The sequence below is a fragment of the Talpa occidentalis genome, unplaced genomic scaffold (genome assembly GCF_014898055.3).
Source record: "Talpa occidentalis isolate TD23 unplaced genomic scaffold, MPIMG_talOcc4v2.1 talOcc4.13, whole genome shotgun sequence".
Taxonomy (NCBI): domain Eukaryota; kingdom Metazoa; phylum Chordata; class Mammalia; order Eulipotyphla; family Talpidae; genus Talpa; species Talpa occidentalis.
Genome location: NW_023601322.1, coordinates 57,400,226 through 57,424,579, shown reverse-complemented (window position 1 = coordinate 57,424,579; position 24,354 = coordinate 57,400,226). Strand labels below are relative to the sequence as shown.

The window sequence follows — 24,354 nt, the reverse complement described above, 5'->3', positions numbered from 1 at the left end:
ACACTCTATGGGGAGGTAGGACATGGGGAGGGGAGGGCTTGGGGTTAAAATAAGGGGGTTTTAATTGTATGGGGAATATAAAATAAAATTTAAATTAAAAAAAGAGTTCAAAAAGAGAGGAAAGATCAGAAGCCTGCTACCCTCCCCCACCCAGAAAGCCAGCACACTCCAACCAACAGAAAGAAAACAACAACAACAATGAGAACAAACTACAGATTAAGCGGGACTGTGAGTGGAAAGGAACTATATTGTCGGCACCACACCCCGCAAATGGGAACTGTAGAGAACCATGTGGGAATTGCCACAGAGGTGAGTGAAGAGCTCCGGGTGCCATTAGAGAAAGATAAGGACTTGTGGAGAGACCAGCAAATAACCCAAGGCCAGTTGGTAAGCTTGTGGGAAAAGTGCACGCATTCTAAAAGCATACGTGGATTGCGGCTGCCCAGGTTCCTGCGCCCATGACCTAGGTCCGTGGGGAGACGCATGGGAACTATCACTGAGGTGAATGACACTCGCTGAGTAATCAAAAACCAGGTGCCTGGGCATGGGAGGGGGATGCAAAAGGCCCCCATTTCTGTGGACACTGAACTGGGCTACCACCTGGTTCCCGAATCTGAGAGCTTGGAACTGAGACACGGGGCAACAAAATTCGGGTTGTGTGATCCCCACACACGCGGCACAGGGCAGACATTACCCCATGCCACTAAGCCATTCCACACCACCTCCACTCAGTTCTCCGGAGACCCATGGGGAAAACATAGCTTTGAAAGGATACTAGGAAAGATCTCTGGTGCCACCTAGTGATCAGAACAAAATCACCAACACCCTGATAGTTGGAAGCCAGGGTTTCCAAAATCACCCTCAGGCTCTGAGAGGGGTTGGGGCATGCAGATAGGGGAAAAAGGGAAACAAGGCATGGAGCAAGACCCCATTCTGGAACTGCGAGCTTGGCACAGGATTTGGGGTATGGGACGGGCCATAACAGTGGGCACTGCATGGGTGACAGCCATCATTTTGGATCTGAGACCCTGAGATTGAGAACTTGAGTGCAGAATTCAGGGCACGGGATACACACAGCCGTGGGCACAGCACCAGGTGAACATGGGGCAGAAACAGCACCCAGAATGAGCAAAAAACCCTGTTTGGAGGTGCTCTCCTCCCCTCCCCTCAGAGAACTACAGGGGAAAAGCACTGGTCAGAAAGTACCGGTCGCTAGCGCCACCTAGTGACCAGAGCAAAATCACCAACTGACTGATTTCCCTGATAGAACTGAGTAAATACCAAGGGAGGGAAATGTAAGAGACAGTGCCCAGCAAGACAGCCACACAGCATGAACACCCTGGTGGAGTTTTGACCTACCAGTGCTGGTCACAGTCTGGTAAACAGTTTTCAACACTCCTGAAGGAGCAATCCAAAGAGATGCCCGCGAACACCACAATGTCCCAACACATAGAACAAATTAAAAAGCAAACAGCAAGGAGAAGGAAAAATACAAATAACCAAGCAAGCCCACAGGAAAAGGATGCACCACAAAAAAGAAAATTAATCATCAGAGCTTAACGAGATGGAAGAACTCTGCCTGTCAGATAGAGAATTAATAATCATCATGATTAAAAAAAATATGATGAGATGAGACAATCAACGCACTGAAGAATGAAAATGAGACCTTAAGAAAGGAAATGAAAAGAAAGGAGGGGAGTAAAAGATTACTGGAGGAGACAAAGAACTCTTGGAAATCATTGAAAACAAGACTGAGGAAAGGGAAGGATGGATCACGACTCTTGAAGATACAAACACAGAAAGAACCAAAAGAGAAAAAGAAAAGTGCAAAGGAAGAAGAATGAGAATCCCCTTAGACAATTATCAGACTCCATGAAGAGAGGAAATGTAAGAGTTAGAGGCATTCCAGAAGGTGAGGAGAGAGACAAAGGATCTGAGAAATTATTCATGGAGATAATTGAAGAAAACTTCCCAAGTATGAAAAAGGAGACAAATATAGACATACAAGAAGCGAGAAGAACACCTAGTTACCAGAATGAAAAGAAAACTACAGCAAGACACGTAATAGTCAAGCTTGCAAGAGTCCAAGATGAGGGAAAAATAATGCAACTGGCAAGAGGGAAGAAACAGATAACCTATAAGGGAAAATAAATCAGGTTAACCACAGATTTCTCCAAAGAAACACTATGGGCAAGAAGAGAATGGAGTAACATATTCAACAAACTTCAGACAGCAAATGCCAACCATGAATAATTTATGTTGCAAATATCTCCTTCCTCCTGAAGAAAAAATATGGACCTTCTCAGACAAATAGAAATTCCAGAATTTCTTTACAACTAAACCCTATTCCAAAAAATTCTACAAGAAGTCCTAAAGACAAAACCAACAGAGGAATGATTAAGAAGAACCAAATAAAGGGAAGAATAAAATCACAAAAACAACAAACAAAATGGTAAATATAGATGCCGACATATCAATACTAACTCTAAAGGTAAATGGATTAAACTCATCAATAAAAAGAAACAGAGTAGCATGCTGGATTCAAAAACAAAATCCATTCTTCTGCTGTCTCCAGGAAATACATTTAACCACAAAAGATAAACATAGACTGAAAGTAAAAGGTTGGAAAACAACCCTACAAGCAAATGGACAAAAAGAAGGCACAAACTGTACTTATAAGCTGTACTTATATCAGATGACATAGACTTCAAATTAAAAAAAGGAAAAAGAGACACAGAGGGACACTACATTATGATCAAGGGGACAATACCTCAGGAAGATATAACACTCATCAACATATACTCACCAAATGAAGAAGCACAAAAATATATTAGACTATTATTTTCAGCTCTGAAAATGGACATTAAAGAAAATACATATATAGTGGGAGACTTTAACACTTCACTCTCACCAATGGACAGATCAACAAGACAAAAATAAATAAAGACACCAGGGCCCTAAATAAAGACATAGAACTCATGAACTTAACAGATATATATAGGACACTGCACCCCAAAAAATCCAAGTACACATTTTTCTCAATCATGCATGGGTCATTCCCCAGAATCAATCACGTACTGGGGCACAAGAAAAACATCAAAAGATACATGAAGATCAAAATCATTCCAACTGTCTTCTCCAATCATAAAGGCATCAAGCTAGAAATAAATCATGAAAAGAAAACAAGGATCCCTCCCACTTCATGGAGACTGAAATCCACACTACTGGAAGACCACTGGACTAATGAGGAGATCAAAGAAGCAATTAAAAAATACTTTGAGTTGAACAACAAGGAGAATGCCACTTTCCGGAATGTATGGGATGCAGCAAAAGCAGTAATAAGAGGAAAATATAGAGCAATACAGGCTCACATCAACAAACAAGAAATAACTCAAAGAAACAACCTAATCTCACATCTCAAAGAGCTAGAAAAAGAACAACAAAAAACCCTAAAGCCAATAAAAGAAAGACAATAATAAAAATCAAAGCAGAAATAAATGATATAGATTTTTTTAAAAATCCAAAAGATCAATGAAAAAATAAACAAAATACACAAACTTCTAGCCAAGCACACAAAGGGAAAATTGGAGAAAACATATAAATAGGATTATAAATGAAAGAGGAGAAATCACAACAGACTTGGTAGAAATCAAAAGAATAATCAGATTACGATGAACACTTATATGCAAACAAATTCTACAACCTAGAAGAGATGGAAAAATTGCTAGAATGATATAATCATACAAAGCTGGACAAAGAACTAGAACAGACCAATTACAAAGAGACCAATTACAAGCAGCGAAATTGAGCCAGTAATCAAAGCACTCCCCCAAAACAAGCCCAGGCCCAGATGGCTTCACAAATGAATTCGACCAAATGTTCAGCAGTGAATTAGTGCCTATCCTACACAAACTCTTTCAAAAAACTGAAAAAGAATGAATACTACTAAATATGTTCTACGAAGCAAGCATTCACTAATGCCAAAACCCAACAAAGACAGCACAAAAAAAGAAAATTACAGGCCAATCTCCCTAATGAACACTGATGCAAAAATCCTCAACAAAATCCTTGCCAACAAAATCTACCAATACATCAAAGGGATAATAAGCCATGTTCAAGTGGGATTCATCCCAGGGGCACAAGGATGGTTCAACATATGAAAATTGATCACTGTAATCCAACACATCAACAAAAAGAAAAGTAAAAAATGTGTGATCATATCAATAGACACTGAGAAAGCATTGAACAAAGTCCAACATCCATTTATGTTGAAGACCCTTAAATTCTCAGGATAGGAGGAACATACCCTTACATGAAAAAGCCATATATGACAAACCCACCGCCAATATTATTTTCAATGGCAAGAAGGTGAAGGCTTTTCCTCTAAGATCAGGAATAAGACAAGGATATCCTCTACCACCACTGCTCTTCAATATAATACTGGAGGTCCTAACCAGGGCAATAAGACAAGAGAAAGGTATACAAGGAATCCAGATAGGGAAAGAAGAAGTAAAATTATCACTATTTGCAGACGATATGATAATATACAAAAAGAACCCTAAAACTCAACAGAAAAACTACTCAAAATAATCAACCAGTTCAGTAAAGTAACAGGATACAAAATCAACACACAAAAATCAGTAGCCTTCCTATACACAATCAATCTGAAGAAGAAGAAATCAAGAAAACTGTCTCTTTTATAATAGAAACAAAAAAAATCAAATACTTGGGAATAAACCTAACAAAAGATGTGAAAGAGCTATACAAAGAAAATTATAAAACACTGTTAAAAGAAATTGAAGGAGACACAAAGAAATAGAAAGACATCCCCTGCTCATGAATTGGAAAAATTAACGTTATTAAAATGGCCATCCTACCAAAAGCAATATACAGATTCAATGGTATTCTAATAAAAATCTCAATGACATTCTTCAAAGAGATAGAAAAAATACTCATGAAATTCATATGGAACCACTAAAAAACCGCAAATAGCCAAAGCCCTACTGATGAAAACACAGGATAAAGGAGGTATCACACTTCCAAACTTCAAGCTATACTACAAAGCCATAATAATTAAAACAGTTTGGCATTGGAACAAGAACATACACACAGACCAATGGAACCAAATAAGAGCCCAGAAATAAAACCACAATTATATGGACAATTGATCTTTGACAAAGGAGCAAAGACTATGCAATGGAACACAGACAGATTGTTCAATAAATGGTGCTGGGAAAACAAAACACCACATGCAAAAAAATGAAACTAGACCCCTACCTTTCATTGTGCACAAAAATCAACTCAAAATGGATAAAAGAACTGGATTTAAGACCTGAAACCATAAAATATATAGAAGAAAGTATAGGTAAAACACTACAAGACATGCATCACAATAACATGTGGTTAATGTTGTATGTAATTACAATAACAATTTTTACCATTTATTTCAAGACATGCACTTTTATTTATTTATTTAACATTTATCATTTTTTACGTTTTTTAAGACAATATTTGCTTTCCCCACCCTCTTAGATTGAGTCCCCATAGAATTTCCTTCCCCAAGGCACCTATGCACCATCACCACAGTCCCCTGTGCTCCTCCCTCTCACCACTCTCCCTCTTCCTCCCCTGCAGTGTGTCTCTGGTTTATAATTGTCTGTTTTTGCTTTGTTGTGTTTTGTACTGTTATTATTATTATTTTTACATTGATATCTTATTTGGTTCCCCTATAGTCCTGTTATAAATGAAGCCATCTGATATTTTTCTTTTTCCATCTGGCTTATTTCACTGAGCATAATTCCTTCTAGAAGGCAAAGATAAACACCTGGGATTACATCAAACATAAAGCTTCTGCATAGCAAAAGAGACATTAACCAAAACAGAGACACCCCACTGATTGGGACACAAAAACAGTGATTCAAAAGAGCACCTGTACCCCTATGTTTATTGCAGCACTGTTTACAATAGGTAAAACCTGGAAACAACTCAAATGCCCAAAAATAGATGACTGGATCAAGAAAATGTGGTATATATACATAATGGAATATTATTCAGCGATCAAAAAGATAAACTCATGCCATTCACAGCAACATAGATGGAGCTGGAAGGAATTATGCTCAGTGAAACAATAACTTCTTTAAATACCCAAAGCAAAGAAAGTCGAGGAAAACATAAACAGCTGGGATTACATCAAACTGAAAAGCTTCTGCACAGCAAAAGAGATTTTAACCAAAACAGAGAGACAGCCCACTGATTAGAAAAAAAAATCTTTGCACCCCAGTAAACTGATAAGGGACTGATAACAATGATATACAAAGAACTCACATGGCTCAATAAAAACAAAAGAAACAATCCAGTCAAGAAGTGGGCAGAAGGACTTAAAAGACATTCTCCAAAGAGGAAATGCAAATGGACAACAGGCAGATGAAAAAATGTTCAGCATCCCTTATAATCAGGGAAATGCAAATAAAACCACACTGAGATACCCCTTTACACCAGTAAGAATGACACATATCAAAAAAAAATACCAAAAAAAACAAGCAACAACAAATGTTGGCAAGGATGCAGTGAAAAAGGACCTGTCCTACATTGCTGGTGGGAGTGCAAACTGGTCCAACCATTGTGGAAAACTGTCTGGAGTTTCCTCAGTCTACTAAAAATGGAGGTCCCATACGATCCAGAAATTCCACTACTAGGGATCTACCCAAAGGACACAAAAACAGTGATTCAAAAGAACACCTGTACTGTTTACAATAGGTTAAACCTGGAAACAAACCAAATGCCCCAAAATAGATGACTGATCAAGAAGATGTGGTATATATACATAATGGAATATTATTCAGCAATCAAAAAATATAAACTCACGCCATTCGCAGCAATGTGGATGAAACTAGAAGGAATTATGCTCAGTGAAATAAGCCAGAAGGAAAAATAAAAATATCGGATGGTCTCACTTATAGCAGGAATATAGGGGAACCCAATAAGACATCAGTGTAAAAAAATAGTAACAGTACAAAACACAACAAAGCAAAAATGGACAATTATAAATCAGAGACATCCTGCAGGGCAGGAGGCAGTAGAGGATCAGAGGAGGGGAGGGAGGAGCACAGGGGACTGAGGTGATGGTGCACGGGTGCACTGGTGAAGGAAACTCTATGGGGACTACACCGGGGCGGGGTGGGGGAAGTAAATATTGTTTAAAAATTAACAATGATGTAAAAAATAAAAAAAAGAATAAAAAATGAAAAAAATGAAAAAAGAATATGTATATGATATATAATGGAATATATATATATATAGATGGAGTAAGTATATGTATATTTATAGTCACAATTTTAAGTAAAAATGTTATTTCTGAAGTACTTATTCTAAGCATTGATGATATAGCAATGAATGAAATAGTTCCTATCTGTAGTGTAAATGATTTTCAGGCTTTTCTGCCCTCTGGCTATTAGGATTGCATGCCTGATGGTGGGCACCTGCATTTTGTTATGTTGTTATTTTCAGTTGTGTTGTTTACTCTTGTGGGCCATGGCTGTCGTTTTTTATATTCCCCAAGAGAAGCAGAGAAGGGGAGGGAGGTAAGAGAAGAGAGAGAACACCCGAGTGAGCCTAGTAAAGAGGAAAGATTTGCTTGGGGCTGGGAGGCCTGCTGACCTCCTGCCAGGACTCCAGGACTCCAGGACTCCAGGACTCTCCTTTACCCATCTGCTCCTGTTCAGAGTTGGCGCCTCAACTCTGTCCAGGGTTCCCAAAGACCACATGGAGCCAGAGATGCAAAAGCAAAAAGGCTTTATTGCTAGCTTAAGCTAGGGCCCAACTCTGCCTGGAGTACTGACACAGCAGTCTCACCAGGTTGAGAGAGGGACCCTCTCCCACAGCAACCAGCTGTTTTTGTACTTTGTTGACAGGATGCCGGGATTTTCACACCTGGGGCAGGGTCCACCCTGATAGGATAGCTCTCATGGTGCCAGCTAGGTTTCGTTTCTCCTTATGTTGTGGTTTCTGCCCAGAAACGAAACCTAGCTGTGCTCTTTTGAGATGGCAGTTATTTCTCAAAATGACTGCAGTCTTGCTCATCTTACACTCCAATCATAGAAAACCTGCTCTGTGCCTTCCTGACACTACATTTGGTGTAGGTGGCAGGACAGTTCAAAGCAGGATGGTTCGATGCAGATGAGTATGGAACCCTTTGAAACATGGGGAGGGATTGCGGGGTGGCCAGCCATGAGCAGATGGTACTCCGTGGCCAGCCTCCCCTCCCAGTGGACACCTCCCCAGGAATGGCCAGAGGTAGATGGATCTCCGATGCAGTAGCAACAGGCCCTATATGAAATAGAAGAGACCCTGGATGGATACAGTGCCCGCAAGGTGGCAGGGGCTATGGGATGGGTGTTTCTCACAGAGTCTAGGCAGAAAGAGCAATCCAGAATCCAGCAAGTACGGGATGAGACGCGGTAACTACAACAATGCTTGAGGATTCTGGAGGAAGTTCAGAGAAACCAACCCACCATTCCAAAGATGCCAGACTCCTCAGGTGAGGAGGAGAGGGAGACGGGCCCTTTGCCTGAGTCTTATCTGGTAGTGGCAAAGCAACCTGCGAATGACTCCGGAGATGCTGGACTCCTCTGGAGAGGAGGAGGCTGGTCCCATGCTCCGAGCCTGCCCGGTGGAGATTTAGAGAATGAAGCAACAGCAGCCCATGGCCCCAGGGTGTGAGGCTGCTGGACAACCACACATGACAGAATTTACTACCTACCAACCATACACCCAGGTGGAACTGGTGTACTTGATCAAACAGAAACCAGGGGAACCCTTGGCAGCCTTCCTGCTACGTTTATGGGACCTGGGGGTGGATGGGATTATATGTATTGCACAGAGATGGAGAGACTGGCCTCAGTGACTTTACACCCATCCTTGAGACAGAGGATGCAGAACAGCCGGTGGTTTGGCCAGGGCCATCACACCCTGCTGGAATGGATAATGGCTGCCATACGAGCAGTATGGACTGATGCAGGAGATGCACCAGAGACAGAGAGCAGATGGCAGATATACACTGAGCTGGTACAGGTACTTTGGGAATTGGGGATGCGGCAGGCCATGTTCAGTGTGAATACTCATGGTCCTGACTACAAGTGTTTCAAAGCAGAGTTGAGAGATTTGATATTAAAGAGTGCCCCCTCATGCTCATTTGGATCCCTCATGGCAGTTCTTGCACGCTATGTGGGACGTCAAATACATGGCATCACAACAATGACAGCTAACTTGGGTGAAGTTGAGAGCCAGTGCTCTCAAACTCAGAAAGGAATATGGGGAGCTGTTGAACAAACAAAAGGAATGCCAAGGAGGGCAAGGAAGCCTCTTGGCATCACAGAACCTGTTAAAGTTACCTGTAACCTAATGTGGACAGATTTAGTGAGAGCAGGAGTAAATTATACTAAAATAGATGTGAAGCCTATTGCATGTTTGTTAGAATTATGGAAGGAGCTGCAAGAAGACCAGAGGTTCATGCCCATGAAAAGGACTGCTGCTAAGGGGAAGCCTGGAAGCTTCAGACCTCAGGTGTGCGCCCTGCATCTGGAAGACCACTTGCTGCTGAGCCCGTCCTCGGGCAGTGGCCTAATCACTTTTGAATAGGGTGAAGGCCAAGGAACCCATCCACAGGGGATGGGCGGGGACTGGAAGCCACATGTGGAGCTTGCCATCCACTGGTCCCTGACTAACGTGCAAAGAGTTTTGACTTTGGTAGACACAGGAACAGAATGTACTCTGCTCTATGGAAATCCAGAAAAAATGTCAAGGGTCTGCTTGTTACATTGATGGCTATGGAGGCCAGAGTGTCAAGGTGACAGAAAGTATAAAGTACATGTATCGCTCATCCAGGAGTACATCGTGTGGGGTGGATGTACTATGTGGCTTACGGCTAGAGACCACAGTCGGAGAGTTTTGCCTTAGAGTGCATGTGGTGAAGGCTTGGACAGGGCAAGTTTCAGGTTTGATGCTCAAGGACCAAAGGGAGGTGGGAGGCAGCACGGACAGAGCCGTGAAGATGTGGAGGGCCCAGGACACGCCAAGGATTCTGAACTTGAGCTGAAGACCAGCAGATGTCAGGGAGGCATCTTAAACCAGAGAGTGCAGGGCTCAGCTGCATTGGGGAGAAGGCTCTGAGCCCCTTCTCTCTGTAGCCACCCCTGCTCTGGGAACCTTCCAGGGACATATCATCCAGCCCTAGGGAAGGAGGGCGCAGGCCCAGGAGGCGAGAGCAGTGGCCTCACTTCTCTTGAGCCTGGCGTCCTTCCTGGGAGGAGCAGCACCACCACAGACTGTAGTGCATACACTTGCTGGGAAGATTCTGGAACTCAGTAGGTGCTCAATGAATGCTGATTTCCTCCCACTTGCCTCTCAACTGCCTACTCTCGTCTGCTCTAAGACGTCTCCCTCAGACCAAAACTGCCCCCCGCGCTGACTTTGTGCTTGCTGTACATTGCCGGGCACTGAGGTTCAGAGCCACCTCGGGCCTATTCACTTGCTCACCCTAAGCCCGTGCTTCATTGTTTCTAAGGCAGAAGGTGTGTAAGTTTCTTGGGCATCTGAAGTGGAAGCACCTTTCAAACCTGCCATTTTGCATCCGCCTTGGTTAAAAGTTCATTTTCCCTTCAAGTTTAGAATCACATAAACATCATTCCGAGGCGGGTAATGCCGTGGATGGGGTGGGGGGGTCACAGGAGGAAGAGAAGAGGCTGTTGGAAGGTTGTGTGTGGACTAGCGCAGGCGGGGAAAGTGGTGGCGTGGAGCGGTGGAGGAGGGTGAGACAGGGAGCAGTGGGTTGGTTGGAGGGGTGCAGTGATGGCCTGGGACTGAATCCTGGATGTCTGAGGTGAGCCCACAGGAGCGACAACCTGGCCTTAGGTTTGGAGGACATGAGAGCAGCACAGCCACTTACTGGGTTGAAAGGAAAAAAAGCTTTGCTAACTTAGGAGGAGACCAAACACACGTATGCGGAACTTAGGGCCTGTCCCAGAGCCTGGGGGAGAAGCCTGGGCGGGTGGGGGGCCAGCACTCCCAGGAAAGGCAACTCCAGTCACTAGTTAGGAAACTGTCAGCCACAGAGGGAGCGCTACCCTTAACAATGTGGGGTCACTGCAGGAAAGAGTGTGGGGCCTTGTGTCTGAGCTCCAAAGAGCCTGGAGAGGCCAACGTCCAGAGGGCATTAGAGGGGGACCTGACTTTCTAGGGCAGTCAGAAAGAGGGAGAGAAATAAGAAGAGGCCATTGCACAGACCCAGAAGAAGAGAGGATGGAGTCTGTCTGTGTGCTGCCAGGAGGGTATAAGAGAAGGACTCAGTTGCATCCATGAATTAAAGCCCAAAAGGTAACGCAATAGCCTGCCATCTGTGCACCCCCCAATGGTGGTGAGTGTCCCCTCCAGGATGCACCCCCCACAGTACACAATGCCCCAGTGCCCTCGCTCCTGCCCTCCTCCAGCCACTGCGAGCAGCACAGGACCTGGGAGGCCTGAACAATCCTCACCTGGGGTCCACTGTAGGCGGCTCTGCCCTTCAGGGAATAAGGTTCCTCACTGTCGCCCACCAAGCAGGGAGGTCCTGCAGCTGGCGGCCGCTCCTCCTCGCCGCCCTTGTTGAAGGTGTAGTACCCACGGCCACAGCCTCCAACAAGCTCTCTGAGACCATCAAGGGCTTCAAGCTCATGTACTCTGTCAGGGAGCCCTCCACCAGCTCTCCTTGCGCGTGAGGACCACCACAGTGCGCTCCCTGATCTCCGCTCCAAACGCCTCCCAGACGACCTGCACCATCTCTGTGTCCTCCACTGTGAAGTGGCCGATGGGGAGCTCCACACAGTGCTCCAGGTGGCCACACCGGTCTTGGGGGTCCAACAGCTGGGAGAACAGGGCAGGGGTGTCTATGACCGCCAGCTCCCTCCCTCCCACGGCCTTGAGCTGTCGCTGGCACGCCTTGGTCACCACCTGGCGCCCACTAAAGTTGGACTTGAACACGACTTTGCCCAGAATGCTGTTTCCCGTGGCGCTTTTTCCTGCGCTGCATTTCCCCAAGAGCAGAAGCCTTAGTTCAGGGCCCTCGGGCTCGCAGGTCTCTGGCTGAAGCTGCCGGAACAAGAACAGTGTGTGAGTGCCAGGAATGCCCCATCTTCTCTGTCTTCTTACCTGTGGCCTGCAGCCCAAGATGCCTTCCATCTTTCAAAGTTGAAAGAAATATCACAATTAAGATACAATGGTCATTAAGATAATGGTCAGACTTTTTTATTAATGATTTTTTAAATTGTTGCATAGAAGAACTGGGCAGAGGTGCTGGGGTGAGAGGATTCACCAGAGACAGTGGGGAGCAGAACCAGGGGAACTACTGAAACACACTGCTGAGGGTTGCAGCAGGGAGACAGGAGAGGTCTGCTGCGTCATGTGGGTAGCACCCTGGCAGGAGATCTGACTCAGGCTTTGGCTGGGAAAGAGCTGAGACTTAACTCCTTGGTCATCAGGGCGGCCCTGGTCAGACTTTTTAAATACAGATTTCTGGGTCCAGCCCATACCTGCCCAATCAGAATCTCAAAGGGAGGCACCTAGAAATTGGTTTTCACCTAATGCCATGTAGCTGTCATGGTTGGCCAAATTTTGGAAACATTATCCTATAAAATGCAAAACTAGGACATCTACATCTCAGCAACTGTGTACAGGAAACCCTGTGGTACTATCTCAGGAGCAAAATAAAATGGATTCCTCTCCCCAGAGCTGGCTACACCTCACACCTCTGCCCGCCTTTAGGCTCTCAGCTTTTAAGGAGCCTCTGGACCACAGACAGACTGAGATGCTTCCCCCGGGGCTCTAGGGCACTGGTGGGAGTGCAGCCTTGTTTATGAAACCCTCACGAGGTGCCCCCTCTGACAGGCAGCACTCGAGGCTTGAGGAGCAAGTCGATTGTAGTTCAAGTGCTGCAGACATTAGCTATTCTTATAATTTTTAGTAGATTTTCTTGAATAATTACTTTTTTGTCATTTGTTGTTTGCCCTTAGTACAAATTCAGAGATTAAAACAAAGCACCAGGGACCTCCCTGGTGGCTTAGGGGTTAAGTCTCAGTGCTATTACTCTCATGGCCTGAGTTCCTTCCCCCGCCAGGGAGCTAACCCACATATGGTGCAACAGACTTCTCTCTTGCCTGCTGTTCCCCTTAGCTGTGTATTTCAGTAAAATCCACCTGTTCTATTTTTGCATACAACACTAATGATAAAGGACTGATCACAAAAATCTGCAAAGTGCTGATGAGACTCAACAACAACAAAGAAAATAATCCAGTCAAAAAATGGGCAGAAGAGGTAAAAAGAAACTTCTCTGAAGAGGAAATGCAAATGGCCAACAGGCATATGAAAAAATGTTCAACATCACTTGTAATCAGGGAAATGCAAATCAAAACTACCATGAGATACCATCTCACACCAGTGAGAATGGCACATATTAAAAAAAACTAGCAACAACAAATGTTGGCGAGAGTGTGGAGAAAAAGGAACTCTTCTGCACTGCTGGTGGGAGTGCAAACTGGTCCAACCACTATGGAGAACTGTGTGGAGATTTCTGGACCTACTAAACATAGAGCTTCCATATGATCCAGCAATTGCACGCCTAGGTATTTACCCAAAGGACACAGAAACATCAATTCCAAAGAGCACCTGCACCCCTATGTTTATAGCAGCTCTATTTACAATAGCTAAGCTTTGGAAACAGCCCAAATGCCCAAAAATAGATGACTGGATCAAGAAGATGTGGTACATATATACCATGGAATATTACTCAGCATTTAAAAAAGATAAACACATGCAATTTGCAGCAACATGGATGGCGCTGGAAGGGATCATGCTCAGCGAAATAAGCCAGAAATAAAAAGAAAAATACCGGATGGTCTCACTCATAGCAGGAATCTAGAGAACTTAAATAAGGGACCAGGAAAAAGAATAACTATAAGAAAGTGAAAATCAAAATCAACAAAAACTATGAACCACAGACACTCTTTGGGGGGTGGGGGGTGGGAGGGGAGGGATTGGGGTCAGAATGGGGGGGGGGTTGCAATTGTATGGGGAATATAAAAATAAAATTTATTATTTAAAAAAAATCCACCTGTTCTGCTCCCCACTCAGTCTCTGGTGAATCCTCTTATTCTCTGCACCTCTGGCCTATATCCCAGTTCTTCTATGCATAAATAAATAAATCATAAAGAGAACAATTATTGCTTATTATGCTTATTTGTTGGGTAGCGGGTCTATAGAGCTCCCAATGTTGCACACCCCCTTTAAAGTAGTTTCCAATTTTTAAAATTATGAGTTTTCTTTGAGCAAAAGCTCTGTCTTTATTCTTGCCCTAAGATATTTTAACCACATTTCACCCATAAAGTAGTTTTAAAATACTTGTGTCTGTACATGGTCTATACTAACATCAGATTGCTCAATCTCAGAGACAATATTTGAATTTAGAAAAGAGACTTGAACTTGAGGATGAAAGCTTCAGAGCAGTTGATTCTGTTGGAATAACATATACAACTAGGCTGAATTATGGACTTACCAGTGTCTTTCTTATAGTTGAAAAGGGGGAAGGATTTTGGTCAAAGCCACATAGTCTACAAATATCAGAAAAAGAAATCCTGTCTATATCCCATATGCCTTATTGTCACCAATAATACAGGCCCTTCACAGTTTCACCTTTTTATAATTCATTTAGTATTTATGGAACAGCATTCTATTCCCTAAAGAATCATGTTATGTGGATGACTCACATGTATGGAAAGCCTATCCCAGTACCCATGAGACATCAACTTGGAATTAAGATGTAGGAACTAGCCTTATGTGTTTTCTGTTTTCAGTAACTCTAATTAATTAATTAATTAATTAATTAATTATACAAGAACCGGGGTACAGGCCAGATGCGTGAGAGGGTGAGAGGATTCACCAGAGACAGAGTGGGTAGCAGAACAGTCAGACTTATGAAATACACTGCTGAGGGGAGCAGCAGGCGCGACCAGAGAGGTCTGCAGTGCCACGTGGGAGCCTCTCTGGCTGGCCTGGATCGAACCGGCGCTGCAGAGGCTGTGGACAGCTTCACAGTGTGGTGCTCAACTGCCTGCGCCACCAGGGGAGGCCCTGTTTTCAGTAACTCTTTTACCTTTTTTTTCCCTTTAGTCCTATCAATCCTTAATTTGCCCATTCTATTTTCTCTAATTAGGACAAGTTGGATAAACTAAGGTAGTATATGCCCTGGGGATTTTAAGCAAATTTTTTCACTCCTCTAAAGTAGACTGGTCTTTCTAGTGGGTAGAGGTTTATTCAGTAATGGCCAGAGGTTTGCACAAGCTGATACACCCAGGAAAACTGACAGTTCACTCCTGGGTCACAGTAGTAGCAGACTGACAGAAGGATGATTACAATTCTTGCTATACCACTCCCCATTTCTCCCTAAGAGCCCTTCCTCTGTGTCCTTCTGTGAAGTCTACACTGCTACCAGTCTTCCCATTCCCTAGAAAAACTTACTTCTGTTTCATGCCTAGAGATAGAGAGTCTTAGCCCTTGCTACCTTCTGAAGCCTCACCATTCTCACTGCTTTGGGCTTTGGCCATCTGTAGTGGAGACTTCCCTCTGCTCAGGACTAGTTCTGAAATGGGAGAGAGATGAAATGGGGGTCCATGGTGACCCCATTCAGTTCAGACTCTTCAACAGTGGGGACCCCTGCAAGTTGCCTCATTCAATTTCTAGAAAGCAAAAGCAGTTAGCGTTCTTCCATAACCTTATAATGCTATGTTTTCCAACATTTAGACATCTAGCAAACAATAGACAGGCCCTGCCATGGCACTATTTTTCCCATATTTGATGTTTGCATAAGTTTTTTTCTATCTTTTTTGATTTCAACTTGTATATTTTAATCTAATATTCTGTAGAGGGATGTGTTTCTATTAGTCCATTATAAATCACTTCCTTTTTGTTAATTTTTTTATTTGCCCACATTTAATGTTATTCTTGATGTAGTTGGCACTGTCTTTCCCATTTGACATGGGATGGGAACCCAAGATTAAAGTGTCACAATCTTGCACAAGGTGTGGATTTTGGGGAGTTTTATCTCTCATGGCATTTTCTCATGCATAATGACTGTGTCCCGGCAATGTTGGAAAAATTTCATTAATGTTAGTTTGTCCTCACTGTTCCAAGTTGGATGAACAAACCATTCAATAAAAGTTCCCTGAAGCAAACATAGGTTGGGGGTAGGTGGTGGAGAGTAGAGTTCCTTCTCTCACAGCCTTCGCTCTGCCCTCCTCACCTTTGTGTCCTTATTCAAAAACTGAATGGAAACCTCTGAGAACTAACCTCCAAGCTTTGCTAATACTTGAGGGAAACTCTGGGGAGCCCTTTCCCACAATGGGTCCAAATTCACATCTGAGGATGATTCTCCTAGATCCAGGTGAATCCCTGTTCAGACAGACTGAGCAGTTATGAGCCTTTTTCTCTTCTAAGGAGATTAGGAAGCCAAGCTGTCTCATGTAAACCCAATGTCTTTAGTTTACGAGTCAACCTTGGGTTGTGTGTTCAGAGTCAGCTACTCAGGGGTCCTTGGACTTCTTGACTAGTCAGATGGAGAGTCTGTTTTGGGGAGGAGCTCTTTTATAATACCTGGTAACTGATACCAGCCCTCAGGCCATGATAACTCCACCCTGATGACAGAGATGTGACCCTATATCAGGGAGGAAGCGAGCTGCATTGTGGGTAGAATCTGGGCCTGAATGAGTGTGTTGGGATGGAAAGATGCTGGCCCAGGTGTCTGAGCCTGGAGAAGAGGCCTTTCTGGGCCTCAGTGTATTCATCTGTTAAGGGAACTAGACTTCATGCCTATTTATACACTGTCTGGATCTCAGGCGGGGCAGACCCAGGAAGGTTATAAGGGGTTCACACAGCTCAGCTAATGAACTGCTGTTGCATCATGTGACCCAACGTCTCATGACAGTACTGTTAAATGGCATCAGGAACACACAGTAGAATGGGGTGAGGATCCCAAGAGGAAATAAATAATCAGCAGGCCTTTTTTCTGGCTCTGATGTTCCCATTTTAGTGGGGGGCCGCTCAGGCACCTCGAGGTAGGTTAATAAATAACTTATGTGATGTGAGGGGTAAAATCTAAATTCAGACAGGGCTGACTTTGTCTCGTTTACTTGGGTATCTTATGGTTTCTAAGGAAATCATCATTGATTGTTCTGTTTTACTCCTTAGCCTGAAGATGAGTAGCCTCTGGGACAGTTATCTCAAAGACCCAGTGTGTAAGAGGCCTTCTGCTCCTCCAGCCTCTGCCTGACCCAGGGATGCTGTGTGCAGGGACCCCTCTTCCACTGGCTGGTGCTGCTCTGCCAACCCCATGGGTCTTTCCAGGTGGGTGGGGTGAAGACAGATTAGGATTCTGTAGGGAGGGAATTGCCTTTGTTCAGGAAATGACCTCATGGGCAGTGAGGGGGGGGAGACGGGAAGGAGAGGAGGAAAAAGAGAGATGGCCAGAGCCCCTGCAAATAAAAGACACCAATTTTGCCTTCTCCGTAAGACCTGCAAAGTCCTCCTATTTAGAATTGTACCTTGTGCTCCCAGTATGCTTGTTCTTTCTATTTTTGCCAGAGAGGTCACCACATTTGAATCTACACAGTCACTTCATTTGTGTGGTCTGACTGCCAGAAGGGTAGTTTCTGTTTCTTCATGCACATTGCTACCCAGATTGTTGGAGCAGTCACATACTCATATATGTTTGTTAAATGAATGCATGAATTTGGGGAAGGGAGGGACAGAAGAGCCACTGACCAGGACAAAGGGGGCAGCAAAAGATCAGGGAACCAGAATTCCAGAACAAGGGACTCTGGGTTTATCCACCAGCTAAGGGTGTTGGTGTGGTGCTAAACCCCAAGCTTGCATTCTAGGTTCCCCCAGACGTCTGGGGTGTGTGTGACAGTGTGTTTGCTAGAGAGTGTGTCTGTGTGGTATGAGTGTGAGTGTATATGGTGTATGGTGTATCTGAGAAGAAGTGTGTCAGTGTGTTTGTGCAATGCTGTGCATTGTGTGTGTTAGCATGGGTGATCTGAGCATGCATGAGAAGGTGAAAGTGAATACATGAGTGGAAGTGTGTGTGAGTGTATGACTATGCAGGAGTGTTGAGTGTGTACATGAGTGTGTGGCGTGTTTGCATGTGTGTGAGCATGTCTGCAGTGGCAGGGAGAGCAATGAGAGCCAGTAGCCTCCTGCATGATGGGAGAGGCTGAGAGGGGGGTGGGCTGTCCTGCACTCTCACCACAGTGGCTCCCGGGAGACCCAGTTGCACAAATTGCTTGGGGTGTGGAGGCAGCAAGAGCCATGGCCGCGGGCCCCTCCTAGGAGGCATAGTGGATGCTGCAGGTGGGGCTCTGTGGCCCCTCCACCCTGTGACACTGATGGGTTTACCCTCATCTTGGCTGTGGACCCTGAGTGTTAGTGAGGGAAGTTCACTTACCTGAGTGGACCTGAGTCCCTCTCCTGATCCTCACGGGCCCCATTTTCTGAACTATGCATCTGTGTTTACCTCTGCTTTGCATCCACTGGCAGATATGTTGTGTTTCTCTTCTGTGTCTTAGTTTCTTCATCTGTAACTGGGATAATTACCCAGATGACCGCTTAACCAGGAGGATATAGGTGATCCTTGTAACTCCACTAACATCATGGCCTCCATGGATGAAGCTGACTGAGGATACCAAGTTTGGCCAAAAAGGCCATGACCATACTTCCTCTCTATTCCTGGAGATTTCAGAGCATTGACCAACTGCACAGCTGCCAAAGGGTTAAAGCTCCTGTGGCCCAATGATGGGTAGTGACAAGTCTGGCCCAGAAGCTCCTCCCTGCAGCAGTTGTGTTTTAAGACTGTAGAGTCAACTGCTATATAAGACCCTCAGACACCTGCTCCAACCATGCCCAGGACCTACCTTCCACAGACCACTCTCTAGAATAGACCCAGGAGGTGAGGGGCTATGCCGGGCTATGGGAGAATGGGGAACAAACCTGAGCAAAGCTGAACTACAGGAAGGGCATTCAGGATTTTTTGTGTTCCAGGGTGTTCCTGTAACTCTTGCTTCTCTGGCAGCACTCAGGATAGGAAAGAATGAGTGGAGGGGGCATGAACGAGCTTGGCTCTGTGTGCGTGGTGCCCTGTGGGATTTGCTCTGAGTGTGTATGTGAGTGTGTGTGTTACCTTTGAGGTTTGCTCAGTGTTTGGGGAGACATGTCCTTCTGGCAGCCTCTCTGAGCTCGGACTTAAGAGTGAGTGTGGCAAGACCCTCTGATACTGATCAGAAAATCTAAAAATAGAATGAGTTAGATCTCAAAGACCTTTGAGGCTCTGTCAAGGAGTATACAGGGGCCACTTGTCCTCCTTTTCTATTTAGGACCCCTTGCCCCATCCCCCAGCTTTGCTGCGCCCTCTCTTCTATAGAGGTGTGAGCAGGTCCTGGGTCCGACCACCTCCAGACCTGGGTCTGGGTCCTGACCTCTCGAGGCCTCTGTTGTTTGCCTCTGAAAATGAGGCCACTCATAAGGGCTGCACCCTGAGGCTCAGGCAATCTGTGCGCTTAGTTGTGGCTGTTGTCTTTCCCTCGCCTCTCTCCAGCTCTCCCTTCCCTTCCTTCTAATTCACAGGCTTGAGAGACATTTTTCAGGGGTCCCAGCCCTCTACCGCTCTTACTGTTGGGAGTCGAGCAGGCTGGGGGATGCAGGGTGCACCACCCACCATGTCTGCCACAAGCTCCAAAGCAGACATACTAAATTTTCCTCCTTGGGATCATTAGACAACAGATGGGTCCATCTGTTTCCCTGATTAAACTAGCTTCTCTTTCTTTTCACTGACCCCCTAGTATGTCGACCAGGGGATCACATATGGCGGTGTGTGTGTGTATATGCAGTGTGCATGACTAGTGTGTGTGGTGTGAGTGTGATGTCTGTGGAGTGTATGATGTGTGTAGTATGTTGTATGTGTGCCATTTCTGAGCTTAGTCTGGGCCTGTGGCATATGGTGTGTATACTGCAGGGATGTGCAATATGGGGTGTGCATATATAATATACATGTGTGGTGTGTGTTTAGTATGTGATGTATGTGCTGTGTATGTGTGATGTGTGTGGTATATATAGTATGTGTGGAACATGTGTGAGTGTGGCTTGTTCCTGTGGTATATGAGGTGCATATAGCATGTGTGTGTTGTGGGCTTCATGTCCTGGGTCAGCCCCAACTCCAGCACTTCTCAGGAGTGTGCCTTTGATGTTGAGTGTGTTGCTTAACCTCTCTGGGACTCAGTTTCTCCCATAAAATGAGGGGCTATTAGATAACTGTTGGGTCCACCTGCTCTGAAAATACAATGAATTAGATCTCAAAGACCTTTGGGACTTTGTCAAGGAGTGTACAGGTGCTACTTGTCTTCCTTTTCTATTAAGGATCCCTTGCCCCGTCCCCCAGCCTTTGACTTTATAAGCAGATATTATGAGATTATGAGCAGATATAGAACCAGGAATAGACCCAGGAAGTGAGGTGCTGGACCACAATATGGGAGAGTGGGGGACAAACCTGAGCAAAGCTGAACTACAGGAAAGACATTCAGGATTTTCTGTGCTCCAGGGTGGACCTGCTTGTTATGGTAAAAGAATGACATGAATTAATACACAGAGCCACTAAATGCATGAAGGAGCCACTAAGTGCATGCAGAAATGATGTGAGTATGGTGAGATACCACTTGGAGGACGGATCTTACGCCCTGGGAGAGGAGAATCTGCTTTTCTTCTGAACCCTTACTCCTGGTGATACTGCCTATCCATTCTATACCTGAAGTGACTCCTCAGAAAATGCTCCTGGCTGTGTTTCCTATCTGTGTGTAGACACCACTGGAAGCATCATGACTGGGAAATCCCAGATCAGTAAAGGCTGAGTGGGGAGTATCTCCGTCACAGTCCTGTGCTCCCATATGAGCTTGCTGACCCTGTTCCTGGCAGTTCAGTCACCAGGATTATATCTATATCTATATATTTAAATATTTATTTTTATTTATTTATGCATGCAAAAAGTGGGGTGCAGGTCAGAAGTACAGGGGGTGAGAGGATTCACCAGAGACAGAGTAGGAGCAGAACAGGTGGATCTACTGAAATGCACTGCTGAGGGAAGCAGCAGGTGAGACAGGAGAGGTCTGCTGCACTAAAAGTGGTGATAGCTCTGAGACTTAACCCCTAGGCCACCAGGGAGGACTTCACTGGGATTATTGAGGTGTGATTATGACTCTTGAGACCATGTGCCCAAGCGACCCTCTGAGCCTTGGGCTGCCTTCTTTGTCTCTTCAGGTTTGAGTCTCTGCATGGTCCTTGACCTCTGGAGACTTCAACTCCTGAGCCATAAAGGACATCCTCCTTGCTGGTACCCTCGCAGCACTCACTGTCGCCACTGTAGGTGAGGCAAACCGCATGCCCATTGTGGGAAAGACATCTATTTTCTCCTCTTCACCAGTTCTTCTTGCTCAAGGTGCATTGGGGTCCTTTCATGTGGCCTCTCATATTTAGCTGAGGAAATCTGAGACCTGCAGGTATCCTCTATGCACTGTCCCAAGGTTGGGTCTTCCTTCTGGGCATTGATGTACAGTGGGGAAAACAAATGAGGGTGTCTCCATCTCACGGTCTCTTATTTGGGGGACCCCGGAAGGGATGACATCCTTATATTCTTTTATCCAGAAGTGGGTGTGTGATGCTTTGCCCAGAGCACACTCTTGGCCTGATATCTTGTCTCTCCAGAATCCCTGCAGTGCGTGCAATGTCCTGGATAAGGACATTTTTCTTCTTTGTAGATATTTACATACCATTATCACACCCATGAAAATTATTTGTAATTCTTTAATTTCTTTTAATATTCAGCCCACCTTAATATTGTCCCAATAGTTTCAAAATAAAGTTTATTGTCAAAATAACTTATATTTTCTGAATCATTTGAGAGAAATTATCAACTTGTGGTTCGTACTGCTCCAAAATACTTTATAGTATGTATTTCCCATGAATAAGAACAATCTCCTACAGAATAGCAAAATCACAATCAAATTAAAATTAATCTATAAATGTCAAATTCTCAGACTCTATTACATTTCACCAGCTGTTGCAGTAATGTTCTCTGTAGCAAAAGGGAAAATACTTGCAAACCATAAAGGATGCAGAATACATAAAGAACTCTAAAAACTCAATAAAAAGCAAATAATTTATTTTAAAATGAACTAAAATTTTGAAAAGACATTTCATCAAAAATAGATGGCAGGGGCCTCCCTGGTGGCGCAGCGGTTGAGCGCTGGGTTGCGAAGCTGCCCGCCGCCTCTGCAGTGCCAGTTCAATCCCCGGCTGCTCCCCAGCCACCAGAGGAGGGTCCCACATGGCGCGCAGACCTCTCCTGCCGCCCGCTGCGCCCCTCAGCAGTGTACTTCGGTCCTTCTGCCTGCTCTGCTCCCCGCTCTGGCTCTGGTGAATTCTCTCACCCTCCCGCGCTTCTGACTGTACCCAGTGCTTGTATAAACAAACAAACAAATAAATAAATCTTTAAAAAAAAATAGATGGCAGCCAATGACATAAAAAGATGCCCAGCATCATTAGTCATTAGGGAAATTAAGGGTTTTTCCCCTTAATAAAGTTTGGGGCTCTCTCCAGCCCCTCCTCCAGTGTGAGCTGCCTGTCCCTCTTGGCTGTTCAGTTGTAGCTAATGGAGCAATTCTGCATATAGCAAGTGTTCAGTAAAAGTATCTACAACCACAACCACATCTCTGCCAATTCCCTTGGACTCTTCCTAACGTCTGTATCTTAAAACAGGGTCAAACATAACACAACTAGAATTTAGAGTAAAGATTATTTGTGTTCTCTCTGCCTTCGCTCTTACTGTTTTCTTTTTTTTTTTTTAAGATTTATTTATTTATGTATACAAGAACTGGGGTACCGGCCAGAGGTAGGGGGGTGAGAGGATTCACCAGAGACAGAGTGGGGAACAGAACAGGCAGATTGACTGAAATACACTGCTGAGGGGAGCAGCGGGTGAGTCAGGAGAGGTCTGCTGCACCATGTGGGTCACCTACCTGGTTGGGGATTGTGGACAGCTTCATAGGCTGCATCTTAACCCCTGCACCACCAAGGAGGTCTTGTTTTCCCTTTTTAAGGGAAAACTCTGGCAGGGAGCATTCAAGTCTAGAGAAGAGTGGAGAGCAGAGCCCAGGAAGAGTCCAGACTACCAATTCCTTCCTGGATCAGGAGTAGAGAACTGCAGGGGGTCTGAGTTTATACCTGGCATTTAGCAGCTACCAGCTATTCCAAAAAACAATGGGAATCTGAATCCTAGATCCAGCTCACCAATGAGCTCAGTCTTGCATCTACCTCCTAGGGTCTCAGTTTCCTCAGGGTTAGGTGGTAGAAGGCACCTTGGTCCTGACCTCCATGGCCCCTCTTTTTATCATTCTGTGTTTCTTGCTCCAAACTCCTGTTTTGGAAGCAGACCTGGATCAGCTTTTGCAGGTCTCAAAGAGGTGCGGGGAGGAAGGGCAAAGGGGTATAAAGTCCTTACTGTCTCCTTTTCATTCAGAGACTAAGCTCATGTCGAAAGGCTGACTTCAACATCAATAATTCCACCTGTCAGTTCCTGTCTGCTGAAACCCAGATGATTGGAGAATTTACCTTCTGGAAGGTAATGTTTCCAAAGGACTTGCCCCTATGGGAAGTCTGAGCCCAGGCCCAGGATGCAGAGGACAAGAGCTCAGAATTAAGCATGGACATTTAGGGGAAGGAAGGCAGACATTAAGTGGGAGTGCTGCATTGCTGTCTTTCTTGCTTTGGGAGGAGAGAGAGGAGCCAGCAATGTAAATGGAAGCATATTTCTAGGAAATTAATTGCTCTTGATAACCAAGTAACAGACTCTGTCCTGGTCAGGTCTCTTGTACTTCTCAGTGTTAACCCCTTCCCTGTTATGTCTTTCTGCTCTTTCTACCTGCAGGCAGGAGGAGCCTCCAGAATGGAAGCAGTCTCACTCCTGCCCCACGCTTACCTCAGTGACCTCACTGTAAAGCTCCAGTCTTCACAACATGTGACCTCATAGAATTTGGCCTCTCTCACCCATCAGCCACCTCACCAAACCTCAGCAGCCTGTTTCCAATTCTTTGTGACCTCTGCACTCCCCCCAAAGTGTCATTGTTTCCTTACACTAAGCTTGGGGCCTCCCAGGAGACTCCAAGAGCAGATGCCTCTGGTGGTGCCCCAGATGCCTGCAGGTGGAGCTGTGTGGAGATTTAGATGAGCCATGTGTGG

The 24,354-nt window shown here is 44.9% G+C and overlaps 1 pseudogene; it reads left to right on the top strand.

Moving 5' to 3' along the window:
• Window positions 1-9,636, top strand: part of LOC119242877 (sialin-like) — a 34,931-nt pseudogene extending 25,295 nt beyond the window's left edge.
• Window positions 9,637-24,354: the final 14,718 nt, after the last annotated feature.